This window comes from Ixodes scapularis, unplaced genomic scaffold, assembly GCF_016920785.2.
Source record: "Ixodes scapularis isolate PalLabHiFi unplaced genomic scaffold, ASM1692078v2 PGA_scaffold13__105_contigs__length_92229423, whole genome shotgun sequence".
NCBI classification, from domain to species: Eukaryota; Metazoa; Arthropoda; class Arachnida; order Ixodida; family Ixodidae; genus Ixodes; species Ixodes scapularis.
Genome location: NW_024609839.1, coordinates 81,371,072 through 81,376,878, shown reverse-complemented (window position 1 = coordinate 81,376,878; position 5,807 = coordinate 81,371,072). Strand labels below are relative to the sequence as shown.

Genomic DNA, 5,807 nt, shown 5'->3' with positions numbered 1-5,807 from the left:
CTACAATAGAGATCACTCAAGACAGAAAAAAAAAAAAAAAAAAGAATGAACGAGAACAAGAGAAACAAAAAGAGGAAGAGAGAGTTGTACGGGATGAGTTTCGCTGACACACCTGCCAACCGGTGCCAACCGACTAGCCTCCTGGGTTGCCGCCTACATAGCCTGCTTCGTTGCTGCTTGCGTTGCCTGTACGCCGCCGCGGCTAGGCCCGCCCTTCCTCCTCCCTCCTCGCCCTTCCCCTCGCATCCGCGTCTTTCTTGGGTTACCGCTAGTAGATCACGTGACCCCTTGTATTCCACGTAGGTGCGTATGCAACTGACGTTGAGAGTACAATGTTGCCCGGCTGTGCCGAAGTTTCAGTTTCGGTTTGCGATTGTGGTAAATAACAAGATCGCACGAAAAATATTTTGCTTTTAATGAGACAAACGGTCTAGGGTTGTTTTGAAGTACTTTTCACGTTTATATCACCCTCTATCTCAAAATTTCCGAAATCAAGCGGAGTTGCCCTTTAAAGGAGTCATGAAACGCTTTTTCAACTTTTTTCTGTTTAGCTTTCCTCCTCAACTCATAAATCGCGCATTGTACCAAACAGTTCAAGAAGTCGGAAAGAAGGGAGTCCCCTTTTGCTCGGAATCTCGCTTGTGTAGCCCGGACACAGCCATTGTTCCCCTAGAAGATTAGCCCGTCGCTCAAAATTCCGACTAGTTGCTTTCCCCACCCCGTTCACCCCGAAGCTGACAGTGCTGTGGAAGCTGCGTGCTCGTTGGGCCAGCCACACATTTTCCACGTGATCACGCCTTCTCGCGCATGCCGACCCGCAGAGAATGAGGTCAGGTGATGAAAGGGAGGCGGCTGATTGGTCCGGCAAGCGCGTAGCTTCCACCGCAATGTCAGCTTAGGGGTAAAGGGATTAAGTGAGGTCCGGTGTCGTGTGACGTGCGCTTGGGCCCTGGTGACGCGCTGCGGGGGCCCGGTTATGGTGGCTATACTCCGTTTCACCGTCAGTCCGAGCGCAGTGGACGCCACGAGCCATCCCAGCCGATCCAGCGCCGGGAGAAAGTCGCGTGACCTGCCGGTGGGGTGGGGCGACACAGGGAGCTCAAGGTCGCATGACACTCCCTCAACGCCGCATTGGCTGGGATGGCTCCTAGCGTCCGCTGTGCTCGGACGGAAGGTGAAACGGAGTATAGTAGCCCGGTGACACGCTGCGGGGTCCGCGGATGTATCACAGTGAAAAGGCGGAGAGTTTACGAAGGGAAGGAGGTACGAAATAGTCCGCTATGTTTCGCAAATTTTTGTAGCAAAAGTCAGGCTTCTGACTTTCTACCTTTGTTCTTTTGGCCCACTGAACGATGTGCTATTAGTAAAATCCCAATATAAATTGATTTACTCCAGCCCAAAATTCGTTTCATGGGTCCTTTAATTAGAGTCATGGTCTTCGATGGCTACAGTCCCCCGCACGAATAAGGGCAGAAAGCGTCGAATACTGCCCGAGGACCTATGTAGCTTGCATGGAATCCGGCAAGGCAAGTACGGCTGGAATGTTTTTAAGCTCCATTGCTTTCCGCATGACTGGAAATGATGAACCATTTATACATTTTTGCTTGCAATGGGCCTATTTCAACTTAGTCGCTTTTAGTTGTAATCAACAAGTTATACACGAAACGGGAACCTCAATTAACTTTGTAAACGCCCGGAGCTGCTACATATCGTCCTGCTCTGCTGTTTTTATCTTCGTGTCCCTGTTCTTATATTTCCTGGTGAATGAACGACGAAGACGCTCCAGATGTACTTTTATCGAACCGCAGAAAGCCTCGAAGCAGCCACGAATTATCTTACTATTTGATGCAATGTTTTCGGTTCTCACCTCCAATTTCTATAGCTGGCACGTTCGCTGCCGCTGTTCCCCCCGTCGCCACACTGGCGGATGCCATGACTCAAACAAAGAAACGTGCACTCTGGGCTCGAAAACGCAGATCGCAACACACGAGACGTTCCTGCAGCGACTATCAAGCGCCTCAAAGCGCCTAAGTCAACAGAAACAACCCTCCAGCGGCACTTCAAGGAGCGCTTTTGTCGGCTCTCTGGTATCGCGCAGGAGATCGCGATTAAAAAACAAACAAACAATAGAACTACGTTTTCAACAATTTCCAGCCTCACCCGGCGGCGGAAATGAGCCTTCAACTAAGTGTTGTAGATGATAAAACCGAGTCAGTCAGCACTGCAAATTATCACTATTAAGATAAATTCAGTTACGAAATTTTACAAGCTGAAACAGCAGTTATCATGAGAAAACTCGCACGCACATTGCGAGCGTACCCCATGTTCATCGGCGGTACAGCGTTCGGTGCGCGCTCCATTCACGAAATGTTCCGTGCGAAGTAGAGATGATGGCGTTGAGGAAACGCCTTTTCGGTTTACGGACGCAATCCACTGCCGCCGGAGACAGGGGTCATGTGGAAAGCGATGGAGCTCAGAGACATTGCAGCCGCTCTGGCCTTGCCGGATTCATTGCAAGCTACATAGGTCCTCGGACAGTATTCTATGCTTTCTGTTCTTATTCCTGCACCCTATGACCCAGCAATAGTGTCCCGATGACCGGGGGACTGTTGCCATTGAAGCCTCTGGCTCTAATTAAGTTTGCGAGTTTAAAACAGGAAAGAAAGCGCGAACGAAGTTCGGGCACAGCAGACACCCAACACCGGCCAAGCCTCTCATCCGGGACTCTCACTCTTTCTACACAATCAGAGAGGGGGAAAGCGCCGGTAGCCCTTTCCCCTTTTCTCTCTCGCCCTTTTTCAGTAAAACGGTCTATAGGTCTTGGTTTCCCCTGATGCTGTGAAGCCTATAAACATCGGTCACATCGAAAGACATTTTAATGAACAGCGACATTTGAGCGAATCAACTATAGCAGATAACGGGGCGCGCGTTTAACTACTCCCTAGCGCTGCGGCGGCTCATTAATAAAATGTGAATCCACTTGCCCACCCGTAAACGCCGTTTCGCGGCGGCCCACTATACGCTAAAGTGTCACTTCTAAATATATGTCATCTCTTTTTGGATTTCAATGTAGGGGGATAGCGCGAACGCAGTCCCCCACTACCAAAAATTGCATGCCCCATCTGTCCCAGTTTGGGATAGTGGCAGGGGTCAGCACAGCCGAGGTGCAATGGCCGCGCCTCTCCCTGGAGGCACCTCCTCGTTGATCAAGGTAGCCCCGGCACCAGGTAAGTATGCTTCATCATGGTCGAAATCCGGTCCACTTCGGGACGGGGTAGGCGCGATGCGCAGTGAGCCGTTCGTCAGAAACACCTTTGCGCCTCTGTTTCCACAGCTATCGCCAAAATTTAAACTATGAACAGGATCCGATGGTCGTAGGAGTATATCTCTTAATTAAACAATGCAAGGGTCTCCGCGTCCTTTAATATTTTATTCATTTTTGTCGCTTGCGCACTCCCAGACAACACACAGTCAAGCGATTCTCACAGCAACGGGAAGCGCTAACAGATGGCGCCACACGAACTATCATCATCATCGCCGAACAGCTACGTAGGCGCGTCGGTCGTCGGTGCGCTGTTGTTTTGTCGTTCGTCGAGTTGCCGTGTGTTGGGCCGCTGGGCGTCCGCGAGGTTTGTGGAAAATGTTTCGCGTCTACCAAAATCGCCCCTAAAAATCGCTGCTGATGGCAGTACATGACGTAATGGACACATCCCATCCTCGTCGCCAGGTGAACTGATAACCCCATCCCCGTCGCCAGTTTCCTGAATGGGTGAAAAATATTTTGCTCGTAATCCCCCGAATGAACTGGAGAATGTTTTCCTTCAAACGTACTTTTGTTTTTTGTGCTGCTGCAGAAAGCGGTTATTAACAAGTCTGTTCATACGTCACCCTTCTCGACAGACTCCTACGCGGGAGGCACTCACTTGATCGAATGACGTTTTAGCGAACGCCCACGTTTCACCGAATGACATTTTAGCGAATAGTCGGACGCCGCGGAGGGGCGTTTTCGGGTGGGCCAAATGGGTTCACATTTTTCTAATGAAACGCCGCAGACTATCGCCGCGATGCGGCGTAAGCGCAGCGCGGCGGATGGGTTAACGCGCGCCCCCGTTATTCGCTAAAACGTCGATTCGCTCAAATGTCGCTGTGCGCTAAAACGACATTCGCCCGTGGTATGGACCCCTCCTATACGCTAGACGGCTGCTTCCAGCTTACTCTTTTGACGGTCATCGTCGTACATGTACGGCGGCGATTACATTTCAAAGTGGCCACCCAAACGCGAAGCCGCGCATACCGCGGGAGTTGTCTTTATTCGCACGGTGTTTCACTTTGCTGGCGCAATTTGTGGTTTTCAACTAGACGTTCTGCACATCTGACAAGCACGAGTCGACCGCTTCGTATATCGGCTGCTGTTAGATTCAGATGTATGCTTCTTAATTCAGGGGGCGATAGCTTACCATGAGATGAAGACTCTACGTAAAGTACCTCCGGATCGTAAAAAAAGGTTATCAATGGGGGAAAAAAAAATGAGGCTCTGGACACTTTTAGTCAACCTGAATAAATGCCGGCACACTGAGTAATCGAGGTTCATTATTTTAAACAGCTCAATGAACACGTCGAATGTTTTTTTTTCTTTTCTTTTATATATGGCCGAGGCTACGTCCCCGCGCGTGGGCGTAAAAGCACAGCTTCATCTTGTTTCTTGGTTGTTATTGTTATCGAAACTTGAGAAGCCAGAATGTGCGCTTTACTGTGGGAAGTTCCAGCGAACCCAAGACAGCGCGACATCAAACCGAACTCCAAGCCCCGGAAGCCCTTGAAAACAGAACATATAATAATGAATGCATCTCTGTTCTCCAGGCGACGAGACGTGTCCTCCAAGGTTAGTGACCCTGAGCGACACTGATGTTGGCAGTATCTTCCAAGAACCACAGCAAGATCCAAGAGATAACACGTTTGACGACCCTTTACGGGGGAAGAGTTTAAAAGAATGCCGAAAATAATCCCCGGAGAAGGGGAACAAGAGGGACAAAGGACAAACAGAAATCTCAAAATACAGCCAGGCGACTGGTACACTACCGAAAAAATCCGCCCGGTCCGGGTATCGAGCCCGGGACCTACACTTTCAGTGGAGCGCCCTACGAACTGTGCCAACCAGGGGTTAGACGTCAGTAGAGCGAACAGGTTTTGCATTTAATTACATTATAATCAGTTTAGAAGAGCCGTCGCCAGGGCAGAAAGATTTAACCCTTTTTTTTCCCAGTTTTAGTCACGGCAAAAACATCAACCATAGGTGTTTTTCGGTTTTGACTCACTCCGTATGTTCGTGACCAGCAGATTTTCTTTTTCAGTTAAACCAGAAAGTGCACAGACAAGTTATATCCCACAGATCGCTTTTACATTACGTGACCAGTCACGCAATGATTTGTGATACTGAATTCTTCCTGTGTGGTTAATTTAGAAATATGTATGCACATTTAAGATTAGTTATCAAAACCTCTTTGCGGTGAATTAAGAAATATGTATACACATTTAAGATTAGTTATCAAAACTAATGTTTCAAATACCGTGTCATTTTCTTTTTCTCAAACGAATCTTGCGTGTACTGTGTGCTGCATGTAAATTACTATGTGAATAAACTTGGTTTTTTTCAAGAGGTGATATGTTTGTTTAATACTCACAAAATCCCTTTGTGTTATTCTTTCCCCAACAATGCTTTGGCATGCAATATAAGGAATCCCAGATTGTAATAGTGCTAATTATTCAAACTTCGAAAGGCTGCATTACAAATGACAAAACTATCAATG

The 5,807-nt window shown here is 48.5% G+C and overlaps 1 non-coding gene across 1 annotated transcript; it reads right to left on the bottom strand.

Annotated features, from left to right (window-relative positions):
- Positions 1 to 3,071: 3,071 nt before the first annotated feature.
- LOC120850767 lies at positions 3,072 to 3,235 on the bottom strand. Its single transcript, XR_005718213.1, has one exon. It is a non-coding gene; the product is annotated as a U1 spliceosomal RNA (small nuclear RNA).
- Between the last annotated feature and the right edge of the window lie 2,572 nt (positions 3,236 to 5,807).